The sequence below is a fragment of the Balaenoptera borealis genome (genome assembly GCF_965194805.1).
Source record: "Balaenoptera borealis genome assembly, chromosome: 5".
NCBI lineage: Eukaryota > Metazoa > Chordata > Mammalia > Artiodactyla > Balaenopteridae > Balaenoptera > Balaenoptera borealis.
Genome location: NC_138862.1, coordinates 104,198,191 through 104,220,124, shown reverse-complemented (window position 1 = coordinate 104,220,124; position 21,934 = coordinate 104,198,191). Strand labels below are relative to the sequence as shown.

Here is a 21,934-nt window from a genome sequence, read left to right as displayed (position 1 = left end):
GTGAAACATATTCTATATCCATGTGACTCCCTCATTAAATGTCATACATTGTGTGGGTAGCACTTAATCACTCACTTGCTGGCACAAAGTAGATTGTTGCTAGTTTTAAATACTAGTAACATTAAATCCTGCAGTATTTGGTTGTGAGATTTCTTATTAAAATATGTTATTAAATGGTTTTGAAATGAATTTCTTGCTATGTATTGTATGTATGTATTATATTGTGAAAATGATGCTGTTAAAATAAGTAACAGCTATATTGAATTAGATGAAATTTATGAAGGATAGTTTTGTTCATTGATACAAAACAAAATATGTGTTAATATCCTGTACCTTCTAAAAATATAAAATATATATACAAAAACTGTGTATATTGCTGCATAGTAGCATATTAAATGATCTGCAGAGTCCTGCAGTAAGCAACCAACGTGTCTAACTTTGTTTAGCCTACAGTTTCCCATAAAGCTATTTTAAAAAAAAAAAAAAATTATACCTCTCATTACTGTTATTTTCCAGAATATGCTTGGAGAAATAAAGGTTTAAAAGCAGAAGGTAGAGTTAAAACATTGAGTCAGAAGCCAGGCAATGAATTAGGGCAGAAAGGTAGAACTTTTATGCTGCCTGTGTCCAATAGGAGGAGACTTATGTTCTTTTTGTTGCCATAGGAACCACTGCCTTGCTGTCTAAGAGGTGGTAAGGCGACGGAGGATAGGAGAAAGAGCCTGGATTTTAGGATTAGACAGATCTGGTGTGAATCCCAACACTGCCATGTACTAGTTATGTGACCTTAGACAAATGGCTGCATTTTTCTTTACCTATATAAGGGAAAGATGTAGTTCCTATCTCTGAAGAATTTACCATCTAATTCGAGGATGAGATTAGAAGAACTATGGTCATGTAACAAGACTATGATTATTGCTTTAAGAGATATACACAGTGGTTGGGGTTATATTTTAAAGGAGGCAGAAGCCAGCCAGTTGTGGACAATCTGGAAAGGCTTCATGGAGGAGCTAGCATTTAGACAGGCAGGTCTACATGAGTTAGTAAGACTGGCATTTGGAGACCTAATAGTGGGGAGCATATTCCAAGCAGAGCAAAAAGCAAGAGCAAAGGTATGGAGATGGGAAAGAAAAGACATTTAAGGAATAGCAAGTGGCCTTAGTTCTCCAGAGTAGCAATTAAGCAGCCATTTTGCTTTGTGGCCTGTGTGTTGTAAGGGACCCAGTGGCACAGATAGTTTTAGCAATGCTGTCGATGGCTTTTGAGTAGACTAATGCGTTTAGTAATCACTGTGGCACCATTACCAAGTAAATAACCTTGTACTTGAATGAAATTTAGTTTTTGCTGGATGTTCTTAAAAATGTGGTCACTCTACTAAAGTGCCCATACACATAATAGAATCTGGCACAGAGCCCCCATACAATGGAATTGGGCCATTTTCATAAATATTTCAGAGTTTCTAAATTATCTTCCCAAATTAGGGTTGAGGGAAAGCTTAATAGATGAATACAGTTTTAACACCACTAAATAAGGTAAAACAGATTTCTTTACTCTTAACCTTGGAAAGTTTACTGCGCCAATATGCAGAGTCCCGTGGAGGGAGATTTGATGTGTAGCATTCCCTGAGCTTATAGGGCCTCAGAACCCTTTGTTCCCCGAGTTTATATTAACATCTCCCCAAGATGTTCTCTTCCAGTCATCAGGGTCAGTATTCTTATTACCTGTGGAGCTTTGTCAAAAGCAGATGCTCTACTTATCCTTTCCCTTACCTGTATCCCCTTCCAGCACATCAGACTTTTGGCAGGGCAGGGGTGAGACAGGCACTCAGAAGGTTAGGAGCATGTGGGCTCTGGCAGTCCTGCTATCTCCCGTCCACGCCTCCAGCCTCCCACTGCCTGTCTCCACCCCTTCTCTGACCAGACCTAAGGTATCATAAATCATTCTGTCAGTTGCATGAACAGTTAAGGCTCACTCTCCTCATCCCTAATTGCTAAACTTTTATAAGAAAAACCTTAGTAAAAAGTTGTGGAGGGACTTCCCTGGTGGCGCAGTGGTTAAGAATCCACCTGCCAATGCAGGGGACACGGGTTTGAGCCCTGGTCCGGGAAGATCCCACATGCCGCAGAGCATCTAAGCCCGTGCGCCACAGCTACTGAGCCCAAGCGCCACAACTACTGAACCCCGTGTGCCTAGAGCCCATGCTCCACAACAAGAGAAGCCACCACAATGAGAAGCCCGTGCACCGCAACGAAGAGTAGCCCCCGCTTGCTGCAACTAGAGAAAGCCTGCGTGCAGCAACGAAGACCCAACACAGCCATAAATAAATAAATAAATAAATAAATAAATAAATTTTTTATAAAAAGATGTGGGGAATTCCCTGGTGGTCCAGTGGTTAGGATTCGGCACTTTCACTGCCAGGGCCTGGGTTCAATCCCTGGTCGGGGAACTAAGATCCCACAAGCCGCATGTCCTGCCCACCCACCCACCAAAAAAAAGTTGTGAAGAAAAATATAAATATAAACATGGAAGCAAAGGCCAAGTAGGTTATTGACCACCTCTAGAATAGCAGCAGATCATTGGAATAGACTGTAACATGCCTGGACTATTATCATGTGAAGGAAATATATTTTAGAATTTACAAGTTTATTTCTAAGCCTAATTAACTTCCCTATGAATATTTTAAACTCACATTAATGTATCTTCAAACCAAAAATGCAAAGTGTAGAAAACTTTCTGCTGCAGACTGAGGTCTGATATTCTGAAATGAATGTCAGTAAAACGAATTTATAATTTGGCTTAGAATTATCAAGGATCTGCTCAACAACTAATATTACTTCTCTTTGAATGTTTCTTTTGTTTCTTAAGTTCTTAGCACTTTTTTTTTTTTAATAGGTTTTATTTATTTATTTATTTATTTATTTATTTTTGGCTGTGTTGGGTCTTCGTTGCTGCACGTGAGCTTTCTCTAGTTGCGGCAAGCGGGGGCTACTCTTCGTTGCAGTGTGCGGATTTCTCATTGTGGTGGCTTCTCTCGTTGTGGAGCACGGGCTCTAGGCACGCAGGCTTCACTAGTAGCAGCATGCGGGCTCAGTAGTTGTGGCTCATGGGCTCTAGATCACAGGCTCAGTAGTTGTGGCGCACGAGCTTAGTTGCTCCTCAGCATGTGGGATCTTCCCAGACCAGGGATCGAACCTGTGTCCCCTGTATTGGCAGGTGAATTCTCAACAACTGCGCCACCAGGGAAGCCCCAAGTTCTTAGCACTTTTTAAAAAGATCAGAAAGAAGATAGAATTCAAGTTTTTACCACATGTCATCATTTCTGGAAGCAGGGGAGATTACAATTAATCATTAGATTCCTAGAATTTATTGATAATAGGATAATAGGTATCAGTCATTTCAGTAGAAATCACTATTCTTTTGGCTGTATAACTGTATTTCTTTTTTAAATCTAAGTGTGTGGTATTTTGAAAAAGATCCCCATGGTAATTTTTCTTAATAGTTTTCAGGTAAAACTGTATAATATACATATAATTTATACATATATAATGTGTAAAACTATAAAAATGTATACATATACATTATGTATATATATAATCAATGCATGTTAAATATAGTATCACAGAGCACACCAAAGAAGGCTGTCTTCAGTAATTCTCAGAAGTGAGATATCTTCACTTCCTGACTGAGTACCTCGAAATATACTGAACTTGCTTTCTTATCATCATCAAAATGCATATATTGATACTTTTTGTTGGAAATTATAACATCTCTCCTTTTTGTTATGGATAAAACTTTTCTCTATGTAGAAGGCAGGGAACCAACATAGGGAAATGCCTAAAGGAATGTGTATAAGTTCCCAAAATGTATACTTCCTGGGATGTTTCTAAAAGCATTATAAATAGCATGTAGTGAATGCCTTCCCTCTAGCTGAGCTATTGAAATAGCTCACTCAACATTTTTGTTAAATAAGATCCCTGGGACATGAACCAAATAGCATTTCCTGTTCAGTCTCATCTGTCATTTTCCTGATTCCACAAACTGGTCTCCAGATGTCAAAATATGAAGGTGAAAGTGAATGAAATTGTTTTTATTTACAGAGCTTCCTAAATCAAACCAATAGACCAAGATTATACCCTGCCCTCCATGCCCCAATAGATTGGTCAGTGATCCCAAAGTAAAGGCTTGACCCTATGAGTTTCTAAGTCATCTATAACCTTCATTGTTGTTTAAGACAATATACCATACTTGGAGGACATTTTAGCTGAGTTATGTAATTTGTTTTGTAAATTTTGCCAAAGTAAAATTATTATAGGCCTTGGATAATCATTGTAGCAAATACTTCTAGCACCTGTACAAACATTACGCTGAAACTCTATTGCCATTTTAATATCTCCAGCATTGCAAGAAAGAGTTAGATTGCTTTCTGTTTCTGTTCCAAGTACTTATAATATGAGTGTGTCTTCAAGGTGTGGGAGATACATGAAAATGTACTTTGAAACAGCAAAGTTCTGTGTAAGTATTGGGTGTTATATTGGTTTCATGGAGCTTGACTTACCTGTTCTGTGTGCATTTTAGGTTTTCGCGTGTACAAGTTTTATAACATTCTGTTAAGGGAAAATGGCTCATGTAGTCTTTTGAATTCCTTGACATATGTCCAAACGCTTAGTAATTAATAGACTCAATTAGAGAAGAAAGACCCATAAATATTATCCAGTTGAATCACTTCATTTTTCAGATCAGAAACAAAGACCTAGAGAGGTGAGGTACCTTGCCCAAGATTACAAAGCCAGTTAGTTAGTGGTGGAGCTGAGATAGGAACCATCTAATCCCCAGATCCCTGGCTTATTATTCATTCTTCAGTCCAGTAGATGTGGAATCTTATTTAGCAACAAGGCGAACAACCACAAAGCATGTTGGCTTTGCCCATTTTGTTAGTATACCTTTCTTTTTCCTTTTCTTTCTTTCTTCTTTTTTTTTTTTTGCATAAAAAGTATACTCAACGAATAACAAATCTGCCTTCAGGAGATTTGCTTTTCCCATAATCAAGCATCATGATCAATTTAGAAGTGTGGATCTAATGATTTTGAAAGTCTAGATTAGTATGGTATTGTAATTCACTTCATAAAACCTTGTTAACTTATTATTTTCTTTTTAAATTCTTTTTGCTAAACTACATGTCTTCTATTTTTTTCTCCTATGACTTTTATTATACTGTGCCTTGGGGAAGAAAAGGCAATTTTCATAGCTTCTATCTGATGTTACATTCACATTATTGCTTAAGAACAGGGGTTAGATGTATCTTGGGACCTTACTGTGTACAGCCTCACTCTGAACTTTGTCCTCACTTTGGTGAGCCTGGTGGGAAAAGCTCTTTATTCGTCATTTCTGAAGACCTGTCCGAGTTCCTGCAGTGCTACTCTTCACCTCTGGTTTTCATTTGGGTCCTCACTGTGCCTTCTGAATCTGTTTTGTGAAAGACCAATGGGAATAATAGTTATCCATTCTGTATCTTAGAATGGGACACTCATAGCTTTTCTGAGAAATTTATAAAAGAGTGCCTTGTTTTGTTTGGGGCTCTTCATCCTTTGGGTATGTTGTCGTAGTAGGGACATCAAGAGTGTCACCCAACCCCCCAATATCTGTTAAGGAAGAAGAAGAGGGGGAGAAAATGCTTTATATAAATTGACAGTGTAAAGTGGTCTAATATTGTTAGTACGACACCCCTACCCCCCAACCAAAGTTTTTTTTTTTTTTAATTTATTTATTTATTTATTTATGGCTGTGTTGGGTCTTCGTTTCTGTGCGAGGGCTTTCTCTAGTTGCGGCAAGCGGGGGTCACTCTTCATCGCGGTGCGCAGGCCTCTCACTATCGCGGCCTCTCTCGTTGCGGAGCACAGGCTCCAGATGCGCAGGCTCAGTAATCGTGGCTCACGGGCCCAGTTGTTCCGTGGCATGTGGGATCTTCCCAGACCAGGGCTCGAACCCGTGCCCCCTGCATTGACAGGCAGATTCTCAACCACTGCGCCACCAGGGAAGCCCCCAACCAAAGTTTTTTAATTGCTATGTTAGGACCAAGACATTGCTTCATTCTGCTCTTTGCTGCCCTCTGTTATCTGTCAACATCTTGCCCTCCCCTGAAGTCCCCTCTCCAATGCTGCTGTTTCTTTAAGCTTCTCTGATTCACCTCTCCCCTCCCACATTAGGTTGAGTATCATAGTTATTATTATTATTATTTTTTTTTTAATTTAGTCCAGAACTAGACTGAAAATTCCTTCACGGACTGATTTCATGAAACATCTAGGAGAAAGTTGCTCAGTCATATTTGTTAGATTGATCTTGGGGGAAAATGCATTTTTTAGCATTGTTTCTGAATTCCTTCTGTATAATGTTACTTTGAATTATTTACCTAGAGTTAAGCAATAGTGTGGGGAAAAATACCTTTAACTTCCAGTGCCTTTCAGTATATTAACTGGAAGTTCAGAGGTTGAAAAAAAAAAAAGTGGTATTTTAGAGGATTATAGTTTATTTTATAAATCAATTCAGCTGTACTTTTTAAATTAAAAGCTTAAATTTTTAATCTTATTTTTCCTTCATGGTTTTCTTTTTTCGCTAGTGATCATATTTAAGTTTTCAAAGACATATTTGAATCTTGGGCAAATAATTCCTCAAAAATTATATTTATTTTTTAAAAGGAAGTTTACTTCCATTTACTCATAGGAAATCAATTCTTAGGATAAAAATGTGTTATCTTGAAGATTGATGACATGTTCAAGATGGTAACCTTCCTACCCCCTTTAAAAAGTAAGTATAGGGCTTCCCTGGTGGCGCAGTGGTTGAGAATCTGCCTGCCAATGCAGGGGACACGGGCTCGAGCCCTGGTCTGGGAAGATCCCACATGCCGCGGAGCAACTGGGCCCGTGAGCCACAACTACTGAGCCTGCGCGTCTGGAGCCTGTGCTCCACAACAAGAGAGGCCGCTATAGTGAGAGGCCCGCGCACCGCGATGAAGAGTGGCCCCCACTTGCCACAACTAGAGAAAGCCTTCGCACAGAAACGAAGACCCAACACAGCCACAAATAAACAAATAAATAAATAAAATTAAAAAAAAAAAAAAGTAAGTATAGGAGCCGTTGTGAGCAATGACGCTTCACATTTCATTTTCCACTACCAGAGTGTTTTAAAGTGACAAAAATCATTCTTTACAATATTATGGTCAAAAACAAAAGATATTTATTGGCTGAGAGCCTTGTGTTTCTGATAGCTTTGTCTGGAGTTCTGAAGGAAATTTTGACAGAATCATAACTCAAGTCGACATTAATGGGAATCACTTCATTATGGTCTTGTCCACCCTTATTAGAAGGTCATTTCGAAATTTTAGATAATCAGATGGCTCCATGACCAAGCAGAAATAGTGCTTTATTTTTTGTGTTTTAACCGTTGGGTGCTCACAATGAGTGTAGCTTTATACGCACCCTTTCTTTGACTGTTAACACCTCTTATACCTGTGATGATTACTAGTCTAGTCACAGTGAATGGCTGACGTTTCTATTTTTATTGACTTTTGTAGAGATTCATTATCAGATGATGCCTCTGAAGTCTCTGACTAGATAGTCCCTTTTTGCTTTTCTTAGTCTTCTGCAATGACCCCACCATGCACCTCTGGAGTGGAGGTAGTCTTTACCTTCATCCTAATGTAAAGGAACGTGGAATAGAGCAAAGAGACCAAGAGAGCTCAATGCTGGCTAATGCTCTGACAGCTAAAGCTTTGAGCAAATGACTTCTCCTCTCCAGACTTCATTTTCCTGATTTGGAATATGTGGGTTATATTAGGTGATCTCAAAGATCCCTCTGACTCTAAGATTCTATAATTCATCAAAATTCATCTGCTAGAGTGGCACTGTGATAATTAGATAGACTGACAGCTGGGTACAGGGAAATGGCAGAGCTAAAAGTTCCAGTCTGCACTATCCCTGGTGAACATTCATCTTTGCATATTTTAATAACAATATTCTCAGCATCCCACCTCCACCCAATCACTCACTTAGCAAGAACCTTTCTCCCCCTTAACATTTTACAACTGTGTAATTTAATGAAATCCATTAGTACCAACAAAACGGAGTAACAGTGATATTTTAATACCTTTAATATTTCTAGGATTTGGGAAACCAAGTGAAAGATTTTTTAGCTTTGACTTTTAAGGAAGAAAAAAAATCACCTGTCTTTACTTAATGGAGGAAAAAAGATCTCCAATAAAGAAAATGCCTCAGAATTGTCATTCCCTTCACGCTTGCTCCTCTCTTGGCATGCAGGACCTCAAGTGTAAGCATAATAGGAAGGTGACACATTAAATGAAGGGTCATTCTAAAAAACAAAGTGTAGACAAAATTGCTTTACTCTCAGGGATAGTGGTGAAGTAAAAACCAAAATAATAGCTTATTCATAGCTAATATTTGGAGATATTTCTTAAGTCCAGAAAGGTCAGAGGGAAATCCAACAAAATGTCAACACTGTTTGTCAGGTGGGAAGACTCAGTGTCTCCTGAGGAATTTAATTTATATTAATGAGGAGTGAGACCTGCCTAGGGCTCTCTCATAGATTGCTCTGGTGCCAATTTTAATGATCTAGCTTCATGAAAAGGATTCCTAACAAATTATTCAGCAAGACAACCTCATCTGAGATTGTTTTTTAATCCTGAGGCCTCAGTTACTCTGACCCCTGTTGAACCACAGTCACATACTGGGGCAGAGTTTTGAGGACTTGCCTCACTAAATTGATAGCTTGCTCTCATTTCTCGTCCTTGTTGGGTTATCAGGGGACCAGGCTAACCCAAGTGAGATTCTGACAGTACAGTTCTAATTCAATTCATCAGACATTGATGAAGACCTATAATTGAGGCAATATGGGAGTGATGACAAGAGCTACTATTTATGTGCACTTAATATATGCCAGACTCCCTACTAAGTGTCTTGTATTTCCAGTTTCTAATCTTTACAACAACTGTACAGAATTAGAGATGTGCGGAAGGAGACTCAGAGATGTTAAGTAACTGGCCGAACCAGATTTGATAGGTGTGTTTGGCTCCAGTAGCCATGGTTTTCCACTATTTATCTATCCCTTAGGTTTTTCCTTTATTCATCTAACTTCTCAGTGTTCCCCATAGCTTCCCTTTATCTAGCACTGGCTATGTTTCAGATATTGTGCTTGGTGTTTTATTCTGTAAACCTGCTAAATAGATGATACTAGTTCCACTTACTAATGAGAAAGGAGGCCTAGAGGGTTAAGCATGTTGCCCAAGTCATACAGCTAGAAAACAGCAGGGCTAGGATTCTAACCTAGGTCTACCTGACCTTCCAAACCTATGCTCTTACCATTAGAGACAGTGACTCCAACTGTGCTGTGCCCTGAGTTGGTAGAAGTATGATAAGAGGGGGAGATTAACCAAGATGGCGGAGTAGAAGGACGTGCTGTCACTCCCTCTTGCGAGAGCACCAGAATCACAACTGGCTGCTGGACAATCTTTGACAGGAAGACCCTGGACTTCACCAAGGAGGATACCCCACCTCCAAGGACAGAGGAGAAGCCACAGTGAGACGGTAGGAGGGGCGCAATCAGAGTAAAATCAAACCCCATAACTGCTGGGTGGGTGACTCACAGACTGGCGAACACTTATACCACAGAAGTCCACCCACTGGAGTAAAGGTTCTGAGCCCCACGTCAGGCTTCCCAACCTGGGGGTCAGGCAACGGGAGGAGGAATTCCTAGAGAATCAGACTTTGAAGCCTAGTGGGAATTGGATTGCAGGACTTTGACGGGACTGGGGGAAACAGAGACCCCACTCTTGGAGGGCACACACAAAGTAATGTGTGCATCAGGACCCAGGGGAAGGAGCAGTGAGCCTGGGGGAGACTGAACCAGACCTACCTGCTGGTGTTGGGGGGTCTCCTGCAGAGGCGAGTGGTGGCTCTGTTTCACCGTGGGGATAAGGACACTGGCAGCAGAGGTTCTGGGAAGTTCTCCTTGGCGTGAGCCCTCCCAGAGTCTGCCATTAACCCCACCAAAGAGCACGGGTAGGCTCCAGTGTTGGGTTGCCTCAGGCAAAACAGCCAACAGGGAGGGAACCCAGCCCCACCCATCAACAGTCAAGTGGATTAAGGTTTTACTGAGCTCTGACCGCCACAGCAACAGGGAGGGAACCCAGCCCCACCCATCAACAGTCAAGTGGATTAAGGTTTTACTGAGCTCTGACCGCCACAGCAACAGTCAGCTCTACCCACCACCAGAGCCTCCCATCAAGCCTCTTAGATAGCCTCAACCACCAGAGGGCAGGCAACAGAAACAAGAAAAACTATAATCCTGCAGCCTGTGGACCAAAAACCACAGTTACAGAAAGATAGAGAAGATGAAAAGGCAGAGGGCTATGTACCAGATGAAGGAACAAGAAAAAACCCCAGAAAAACAACTAAATGAAGTGGAGATAGGCAACCTTCCAGAAAAAGAATTCAGAATAATGATAGTGAAGATGATCCAGGACCTTGGAATAAGAATGGAGGCAAAGATTGAGAAGATGCAAGAAATGATTAACAAAGACCTAGAAGAATTAAAGAACAAACAAACAGAGATGACCAATACAATAACTGAAATGAAAACTACACTAGAAGGAATCAATAGCAGAATAACTGAGGCAGAAGAACGGATAAGTGACCTGGAAGACAGAATGGTGGAATTCACTGCTGCGGAACAGACTAAAGAAAAAAGAATGAAAAGAAATGAAGACAGCCTAAGAGACCTCTGGGACAACATTAAACGCAACAACATTCGCATTATAGGGGTCCCAGAAGGAGAAGAGAGAGAGAAAGGACCAGAGAAAATATTTGAAGAGATTATAGTCGAAAACTTCCCTAACATGGGAAAGGAAATAGCCACCCAAGTCCAGGAAGCGCAGAGAGTCCCATACAGGATAAACCCAAGGAGAAACACGCCGAGACACATAGTAATCAAAGTGGCAAAAATTAAAGACAAAGAAAAATTATTGAAAGCAGCAAGGGAAAAACGACAAATAACATACAAGGGAACTCCCATAAGGTTAACAGCTGATTTCTCAGCAGAAACTCTGCAAGCCAGAAGGGAGTGGCATGATATACTTAAAGTGATGAAAGGGAAGAACCTACAACCAAGATTACTCTACCCGGCAAGGATCTCATTTAGATTTGATGGAGAAATCAAAAGCTTTACAGACAAGCAAAAGCTAAGAGAATTCAGCACCACCAAACCAGCTCTACAACAAATGCTAAAAGAACTTCTCTAAGTGGGAAACACAAGAGAAGAAAAGGACCTACAAAAACAATCCCAAAACAATTAAGAAAATGGTCATAGGAACATACATATCGATTATTACCTTAAACGTGAATGGATTAAATGCCCCAACCAAAAGACATAGACTGGCTGAATGGATACAAAAACAAGACCCATATATATGCTGTCTACAAGAGACCCACTTTAGACCTAGGGACACATACAGACTGAAAGTGAGGGGATGGAAAAAGATATTCCATGCAAATGGAAATCAAAAGAAAGCTGGAGTAGCTATACTCATATCAGATAAAATAGACTTTAAAATAAAGAATGTTACAAGAGACAAGGAAGGACACTACATAATGATCCAGGGATCAATCCAAGAAGAAGATATAACAATTATGAATATATATGCACCCAACATAGGAGCACCTCAATACATAAGGCAACTGCTAACAGCTATAAAAGAGGAAATCGACAGTAACACAATAATAGTGGGGGACTTTAACACCTCACTTACACCAATGGACAGATCATCCAAAATGAAAATAAATAAGGAAACAGAAGCTTTAAATGACACAATAGACCAGATAGATTTAATTGATTTATATCGGACATTCCATCCAAAAACAGCAGATTACACGTTCTTCTCAAGTGCGCACGGAACATTCTCCAAGATAGATCACATCTTGGGTCACAAATCAAGCCTCAGTAAATTTAAGAAAATTGAAATCATATCAAGCATCTTTTCTGACCACAACGCTATGAGATTAGAAATGAATTACAGGGAAAAAAACGTAAAAAGGACAAACACATGGAGGCTAAACAATACGTTACTAAATAACCAAGAGATCACTGAAGAAATCAAAGAGGAAATCAAAAAATACCTAGAGACAAATGACAATGAAAACACGACGACCCAAAACCTATGGGATGCAGCAAAAGCAGTTCTAAGAGGGAAGTTTATAGCTATACAAGCCTACCTAAAGAAACAAGAAAAAGCTCAAGTAAACAATCTAACCTTACACTTAAAGAAACTAGAGAAAGAAGAACAAACAAAACCCAAAGTTAGCAGAAGGAAAGAAATCATAAAGATCAGAGCAGAAATAAATGAAATAGAAACAAAGAAAACAATAGCAAAGATCAATAAAACTAAAAGTTGGTTCTTTGAGAAGATCAACAAAATTGATAAGCCATTAGCCAGACTCATCAAGAAAAAGAGGGAGAGGACTCAAATCAATAAAATCAGAAATGAAAAAGGAGAAGTTACAACAGACACTGCAGAAATACAAAGCATCCTAAGAGACTACTACAAGCAACTTTATGCCAATAAAATGGACTACCTGGAAGAAATGGACAAATTCTTAGAAAGGTATAACCTTCCAAGACTGAACCAGGAAGAAATAGAAAATATGAACAGACCAATCACAAGTAATGAAATTGAAACTGTGATTAAAAATCTTCCAACAAACAAAAGTCCAGGACCAGATGGCTTCCCAGGTGAATTCTATCAAACATTTAGAGAAGAGCTAACACCCATCCTTCTCAAACTCTTCCAAAAAATTGCAGAGGAAGGAACACTCCCAAACTCATTCTATGAGGCCACCATCACCCTGATACCAAAACCAGACAAAGACACTACAAAAAAAGAAAATTACAGACCAATATCACTGATGAATATAGATGCAAAAATCCCCAACAAAATACTAGCAAACAGAATCCAACAACACATTAAAAGGATCATACACCACGATCAAGTGGGATTTATCCCAGGGATGCAAGGATTCTTCAATATACGCAAATCAATCAATGTGATACACCATATTAACAAATTGAAGAATAAAAACCATATGATCATCTCAATAGATGCAGAAAAAGCTTTTGACAAAATTCAACACCCATTTCTGACAAAAACTCTCCAGAAAGTGGGCATAGAGGGAACCTACCTCAACCTAATAAAGGCCATATATGACAAACCCACAGCAAACATCATTCTCAATGGTGAAAAACTGAAAGCATTTCCTCTAAGATCAGGAACGAGACAAGGATGTCCACTCTCACCACTATTATTCAACATAGTTTTGGAAGTCCTAGCCACGGCAATCAGAAAAGAAAAAGAAATAAAAGGAATACAAATTGGAAAAGAAGAAGTAAAACTGTCACTGTTTGCGGATGACATGATACTATACATAGAGAATCCTAAAACTGCCACCAGAAAACTGCTAGAGCTAATTAATGAATATGGTAAAGTTGCAGGATACAAAATTAATGCACAGAAATCTCTTGCATTCCTATACACTAATGATGAAAAATCTGAAAGAGAAATTATGGAAACACTCCCATTTACCATTGCAACAAAAAGAATAAAATACCTAGGAATAAACCTACCTAGGGAGACAAAAGACCTGTATGCAGAAAACTATAAGACACTGATGAAAGAAATTAAAGATGATACCAACAGATGGAGAGATATACCATGTTCTTGGATTGGAAGAATCAACATTGTGAAAATGAGTATACTCCCCAAAGCAATCTACAGATTCAATGCAATCCCTATCAAATTACCAATGGCATTTTTTACGGAGCTAGAACAAATCATCTTAAAATTTGTATGGAGACACAAAAGACCCCGAATAGGCAAAGCAGTCTTGAGGCAAAAAAATGGAGCTGGAGGAATCAGACTCCCTGACTTCAGACTATACTACAAAGCTACAGTAATCAAGACAATATGGTACTGGCACAAAAACAGAAACATAGATCAATGGAACAAGATAGAAAGCCCAGACATTAACCCACGCACCTATGGTCAACTAATCTATGACAAAGGAGGCAAAGATATACAATGGAGAAAAGACAGTCTCTTCAATAAGTGGTGCTGGGAAAACTGGACAGCTACATGTAAAAGAATGAAATTAGAATACTCCCTAACACCATACACAAAAATAAACTCAAAATGGATTAGAGACCTAAATATAAGACTGGACACTATAAAACTCTTAGAGGAAAACATAGGAAGAACACTCTTTGACATAAATCACAGCAAGATCTTTTTTGATCCACCTCCTAGAGTAATGGAAATAAAAACAAAAATAAACAAGTGGGACCTAATGAAACTTCAAAGCTTTTGCACAGCAAAGGAAACCATAAACAAGACGAAAAGACAACCCTCAGAATGGGAGAAAATATTTGCAAATGAATCAACGGACAAAGGATTAATCTCCAAAATATATAAACAGCTCATTCAGCTCAATATCAAAGAAACAAACACCCCAATCCAAAAATGGGCAGAAGACCTAAATAGACATTTCTCCAAAGAAGACATACAGATGGCCACGAAGCACATGAAAAGATGCTCAACATCACTAATTATTAGAGAAATGCAAATCAAAACTACAATGAGGTATCACCTCACTCCTGTTAGAATGGGCATCATCAGAAAATCTACAAACAACAAATGCTGGAGAGGGTGTGGTGAAAAGGGAACCCTCTTGCACTGTTGGTGGGAATGTAAATTGATACAGCCACTATGGAGAACAATATGGAGGTTCCTTAAAAAACTAAAAATAGAATTACCATATGACCCAGCAATCCCACTACTGGGCATATACCCAGAGAAAACCGTAATTCAAAAAGACACATGCACCCGAATGTTCATTGCAGCACTATTTACAATAGCCAGGTCATGGAAGCAACCTAAATGCCCATCAACAGACGAATGGATAAAGAAGATGTGGTACATATATACAATGGAATATTACTCAGCCATAAAAAGGAACGAAATTGAGTCATTTGTTGAGACGTGGATGGATCTAGAGACTGTCATACAGAGTGAAGTAAGTCAGAAAGAGAAAAACAAATATCGTATATTAATGCATGTATGCGGAACCTAGAAAAATGGTACAGATGAGCCAGTTTGCAGGGCAGAAGTTGAGACACAGATGTAGAGAATGGACATATGGACACCAAGGGGGGAAAACTGCGGTGGGGTGGGGATGGTGGTGGGCTGAATTGGGCGATTGGGATTGACATGTATACACTGATGTGTATAAAACTGATGCCTAATAAGAACCTGCAGTATAAAAAAACAAACAAAACAACTAATACTAAACTTTCATTGGGTTATTTGTATGGAAACATGTTAATATAAATGTTTCAGACATTACATGAAATTTCTAAAAATCTTATATTTGTATTTGTATGGAAATATGTATGGAAATATGTTAATATAAATGTTTCAGACATTACATGAAATTTCTAAAAATCATATTTGTATTTGTATGGAAATATGTATGGAAATATGTTAATATAAATGTTTCAGACATTACATGAAATTTCTAAAAATCTTATATTTGTACTTGTATGGAAATATGTATGGAAATATGTTAATATAAATGTTTCAGACATTACATGAAATTTCTAAAAATCTTATATGTTCTGGTATAATGTTATAAGTAATAATCCTAGTTATTACTTTAAAATGTATATCTCAGAAATAACTAATTTTCTTGTCAACTGCATTATTATGAACTGTCATCAAATCTTTAACCGTGGTCATTTTTAAGTCTTTTGTCAATTACAGACAGTTCTGGGTGTACTCTGATGATTTTGCAAATATGTTCCTATAAAAGGGTTTCATCTTCAAGAAATACATGGAAAAGACTCTGACAAGTACAGGTTTCTGGTAACCGACTGTACTGCTGAACTGAATGAATAAGCATTTTCAGAACTCTAATGAAAAACTGATGAACTCATAAAAGTGCTAACAAAAGATCAAGATGAAAAAAAAAATTAATTACATGGGACTGAGTGAACTGATGAGGATGAGTATAATTTTTGTGACTTTCTGTCTGAATTAAAAAAAAAAAAAAAAAAAATTCCACAAGGACTCAGAGGCAAAGAATATACAAATCAATTTTCACTGCAAAGTAAAGGAGCTGTTACAGTGGAGGATTACTGGACTGAATGTCAATATTATGACATAGTATGAGTGTGTTTCATGTTTGGTAATTGCAATCATTGTTGCTTTTGTTGTGGTCATCCATGTACAATGCTTGGTGTCAGTCGATTTATCTCTTGTAAAAATAAAATACAGTGTGTGTGTGTGTGTGTGTGGAAAAAAAAAAAAAAAAAAAGAAGTATGATAAGAGCATGGTCCCTATACTGTAGTAGCAGGAAGTCCAGTGGGTTGAGGTGGACATGAACTCAAGTGTCTGTAATGCCAAGCAGAATGATGTAAATGTGAAATTCAGTGATTTTTTAAAAGGTGCTTGAGAAGTACAGAGTTAGGAAAATTAACGTCAAATAGAAAGTCTAGAACTGTTTTGCTGATAAGCTGGAGGCATTTAATGAATTGGATTTCAAACTACAAAGAATGAAAGGAGACACATTTCAGACCAAGGAATTAGCTTCCCCTTGAGTATAGCTTTGGCTGCTTTCCTTAGATTTGAGAGTATAATGTTTTTATTATTAATTTCAAATAGTTTGAATTAAATCTTTCTCAGTGGCTCATGACTTATTTTCTAGTGTCAAAATCTCTAATTGGTTAGAATTTTTGTTATCTGTTTAGCAGTTTTGATTTGTATTGTCTTTGGGTCAGAGAACATCATTGAATCATTCTTAGTTTAGGAATTTATTAAAGTTTTCTATGTGGCTTATTAAATTATCAACTTTTGGAAATATTCCATGGATATTTGAAAAGAATATTCAAATGTAGATGAATTTTCTAAAGAGTCAAAAGTACAAACTTGTTTATTAATCAGGTTTATTAATTGGATTACTCTGATCCTCACATATTTTTTCTTTGAGGAGCTAACAAATTCTGAGACAAGAATCTCCCACTGGTATTTTGGATTCATGAGATTCTTCTCATATTTCTCAGTTTTTACTTAATATAATCTGATGCTCTGTATTTTGGTATATAAAAGTTTGTGATTATTATATCTTCTTGGATTATACCTGTTATCAAAGTAAAATATCTATCTTTGCTCCACTTAATTTTTTTTTGCTTTAAATTTACAGTATTATGAATATTGTCATAGTTAATCTGTTTGTATACCAGATACATTGTGGCCACCCTTTTGTGTTATTTGGTTTTAGGGTTGTCTTTTATATTAACATCTCTCTACTCAGTCAGATGGTCTTTTAAAAAATTTAACCAATTAACATTTGTTTTGATCACTGATATGATAGGTCTAATGCCTGCCATTTTATTTGTGTTTTCTGATACTTTTTTGGTGTGCTTTATTTTAGCTTCCTTTTCTCTTTGACTTTATTAATTTTTTTTAAAATGCTTGAAAATTATATATTCTTTTACTTTTCTGCTAGTGGTGGGCTTTTAATCAATACATATATACTTTATAAATATCAAAATAAAAAAAATCTGTAACCTCTAAATGAACATATATTTAGCATGCTTTAATTTATCCTTTCTTCTTGCCCCCTTCCTGCAAAACTTCAAATATTTTATAGAAATAATCTAAAATTTTATTTCCACATCACTACACATACAGGTGTATTTAACCTATATATCTTTATGTTTTTTCTTATTTAAAAATATTTTCTTATTTTAAATTATATAAACATTTACAGCTACAGTATAATAATTACATATATTTAACTTTGAGCTTTATTGGATTCATTGCTCACAACTATTTCATACCTGTTATAACATCCATTTCTTGAGTTTTATTTTATTTTATTTTTAAAAATTAATTAATTAATTAATTAATTTCTGGCTGTGTTGGGTCTTCGTTGCTGTGCATGGGCTTTCTCTAGATGCGGCGAGCGGGGGCTACTCTTCATTGCGGTGCGCGGGCTTCTCATTGCGATGGCTTCTCTTGTTGCGGAGCACGGGCTCTAAGCGCAAGGGCTTCAGTAGTTGTGGCATGCGGGCTCAGTAGTTGAGGCTCACAGGCTCTAGAGCGCAGAATCAGTAGTTGTGGCGCACGGGCTTAGTTGCTCCGCGGCATGTGGGATCTTCCCGGACCAGGGCTCAAACCCATGTCCCCAGCATTGGCAGGCAGATTCTTAACCACTGTGCCACCAAGGAAGGCCTCTTGAGTTTTAAATTTGGATTAATTTGTCATTTGGCTGAAGCATTCCCTCAAGTAATTTTTCCAGAAGGGATAAACGAGTAGACAGTATCATTGGTATCACCAGTGACTTTGCTATCGCTATACCTTGCAATTAATTCTTTTTGTGCAGCTTACTTAAGCTCTCTGTAGCAACTGACAAATGATCGCTTTCTCTTGTCTCATTTGGCTTCTAAGATGCATGCCCCTTTCTTTTGATTCTCCTTTGAGCTTACTGGATATTACTTCTTTGCTAGTTTATCTTCATCTCCCCAGTCTCTTTATACTGAGATGTCCCAGGGCTCACTCCTCAACTCTCGTTTTTCTGTTTACTCTCATTCCATAGGTGATCTCATCCAGGTTCATGGCTTTCAGTGCCATCCATATAAACCCAAAGTTTACCTCTTTAGCTCAGCCTCTCCTGTGAATGCCCTTCTCCCATTGTATACTTGATATCTCAAACATAACATGCCCCCAGACTGAAAACCTGAACTTTCCTAGGTATTACTCATTTTATTAAGTGGCAAATCTAACATTCCAGTGCTCGAGCCAAAAAACATTCGAGTTATCCAGTTCATCAGGCAAAATAAAACCTGAGGTTTTATTTACATTTAGGTCTTTAATCCATTTTGAGTTTATTTTTGTGTATGGTGTTAGGGAGTGTTCTAATTTCATTCTTTTACATGTAGCTGTCCAGTTTTCCCAAGCACCACTTATTGAAGATGCTGTCTTTTCTCCATGGTATATTCTTGCCTTCTTTATCAAAGATAAGGTGACCGTATGTGCGTGGGTTTGTCTCTGGGCTTTCTATCCTGTTCCATTGATCTATATTTCTGTTTTTGTGCCAGTACCATACTCTCTTGATTAATGTAGCTTTTAGTATAGTCTGAAGTCCGGGAGCCTGATTCCTCCAGCTCCGTTTTTCTTTCTCAAGATAGCTTTGGCTATTCGGGGTCTTTTGTGTTTCCATACAAATTGTGAAATTTTTTGTTCTAGTTCTGTGACAAATGCCATTGGTAGTTTGATAGGGATTGCATTGAATCTGTAGATTGCTTTGGGTAGTATAGTCATTTTCACAATGTTGATTCTTCCAGTCCAAGAACATGGTATAAGGCCAGACACTATAAAACTCTTAGAGGAAAACATAGGCAGAACACTCTATGACATAAATCACAGCAAGATCCTTTTTGACTCACCTCCTAGAGAAATGGAAATAAAAACAAAAATAAACAAATGGGACCTAATTAAACTTAAAAGCTTTTGCACAGCAAAGGAAACCATAAACAAAACGAAAAGACAACCCTCAGAATGGGAGAAAATATTTGCAAATGAAGCAACGGACAAAGGATTAATCTCCAAGATTTATAAGCAGCTCATGCAGCTCAGTATCAAAAAACCAAACAACCCTATCCAAAAATGGGCAGAAGACCTAAATAGACATTTCTCCAAAGAAGATATACAGATTGCCAAAAAACACATGAAAGGATGCTCAACATCACTAATCATTAGAGATGCAAATCAAAACTGCAATGAGGTATCACCTCACACCAGTCAGAATGGCCATTGTCAAAAAATCTACAAACAGTAAATGCTGGAGAGGGTGTGGAGAAAAGGGAACCCTCTTGCACTGTTGGTGGGAATGTAAATTGGTACAGCCACTATGGAGAACAGTATGGAGGTTCCTTAGAAAACTAAAAATAGAACTACCATACGACCCAGCAATCCCACTACTGAGAAACCATAATTCAAAAAGAGTCATGTACCACAATGTTCATTGCAGCTCTATTTACAATAGCCAGGACATGGAAGCAACCTAAGTGTCCATCGACAGATGAATGGATAAACAAGATGTGGCACATATATACAATGGAATATTACTGAGCCATAAAAAGAAACGAAATTGAGTTATTTGTAGTGAGGTGGATGGACCTAGAGACTGTCATACAGAGTGAAGTAAGTGAGAAAGAGAAAAACAAATACCGTGTGCTAACACATATATATGGAATCTAAAACACAAAAAAAATGGTTCTGAAGAACCTAGGGGCAGGACAGGAATAAAGACGCAGACGTAGAGAATGGACTTGAGGACATGGGGAGAGGGAAGGGTAAGCTGGGACAAAGTGAGAGAGTGGCATGGACATATACACACTACCAAATGTAAAATAGATAGCTAGTGGGAAGCAGCCGCATAGCACAGGGAGATCAGCTCGGTGCTTTGTGACCACCTAGAGGGGTGGGATAGGGAGGATGGGAGGGAGATGCAAGAGGGAGTAGATATGGGGATATATGTATATGTATAGCTGATTCACTCTGTTATAAAGCAGAAACTAACACACCATTGTAAAGCAATTATCTCCAATAAAGATGTTAAAAAAACACCAAAAACCTTGAGGTTATCAAATTCATTGGAAAGTTTTGTAGGCTCTACCTTCCAAAATATATCTATAGTTAGACATCTCTTTGATTACACCGCCTAGTCTAAGCCACTACCATCTATTGCTATTTTTGCGTAGCCTCCTAGCTGTTTCTCTTCTTCCGCCTTTGGCCCTCTACAGCCCATTCTCCACAGCAGCCAGTCAGCATCCATTTCCACTAAGAGTCCACATCCTTGTAATGGACTACAAGATCTGTACCTACCCTACTCTAAACTCATCTTCCCCTAAAAGTCTCCTCCTCACGCAATCTTCTCTAGCCACATTGATCTCCTTGTTCTTCTTTCACAGCAAGCATATATCAATATTTATTCTCAGGCCTTTGCACTTGCTCTTCTTTCCACCTGAGTGCTTTCCCCCAGATTTCACTTCCTTCTGGTCTCTGCTCATAGGTCACCTTATTTCCAGTGCTTGGACCGTGTCTCATGAGTTGTAGTTCCTTAATACATATTGCGGATGTCTGTGCATCATTGAAAAGTGATTTTTATCATGACTGGTGTAAAATTTTATGTCCTTTTTTTTTCTTAGAACTTTGATCAGACCAATTTTTAAGAATCTTTTGGGGAAAAGTGGTCATCTTATTTCATAGGGTGTGAGGAAACTCTTCTGTGCTTGTTTTGGATAAGTTTGATCTCATTTACTCATATCTTCCAAAAATTTCCTCAGAATTGATTTTTCAATGCTATATTTATGCTTACAATTATTATTTGTCTTATTTTCATAGGATTTCTTAGAAGGATGGGAGGTAAGTGTATAGCTCAATTCTGAATCTTTAAAACAGAAATACATAAAATGAGTTTGGATTTAACCAATTCCAAACATATCTATCCATTTGAAAAATTAAATATTTCTCAGAGTGTGTATGTTTGTTTTAATTTGTTAAGTCTAATGACAATGCTTGGTGGTGTGCATGGATTTTCAGAACCTTTTGCAGTAATTCCACAGCCCTGGTATTTGAAACCATTGCTATGAATATATAGCAGAAACACAGTTGTTAGGAATGGTGGAAGCATAGTTCCTAGGTGGTATCTCTTAGGAGTAGAGTATTTTAATCTTCTTGTTTCATACTCCAAAACCATCTTAGGTATTTCCCCGATAATATCTTAGAAAATTCAGGGTAAGGAACACAGGTACAGGAAA

At 38.0% G+C, this 21,934-nt stretch overlaps 2 protein-coding genes across 2 annotated transcripts in view; one reads left to right on the top strand and one right to left on the bottom strand.

Annotated features, from left to right (window-relative positions):
* Nucleotides 1-21,934, bottom strand: part of B3GALNT1 (beta-1,3-N-acetylgalactosaminyltransferase 1 (Globoside blood group)) — a 646,348-nt gene that overhangs the window by 406,680 nt on the left and 217,734 nt on the right. The window contains exon 12 of the mRNA XM_082394182.1: nucleotides 20,241-21,934. This exon is cut by the window's right edge and continues 16,711 nt beyond it. The gene's annotated coding sequence lies outside the window, so the exon portion shown is untranslated. The remainder of the gene's footprint in view (nucleotides 1-20,240) is intronic.
* The window catches only part of PPM1L (protein phosphatase, Mg2+/Mn2+ dependent 1L), a gene marked incomplete at its 5' end in the record, with an annotated part of 311,535 nt that overhangs the window by 123,517 nt on the left and 166,084 nt on the right, over nucleotides 1-21,934 (top strand). The window lies entirely within an intron of this gene.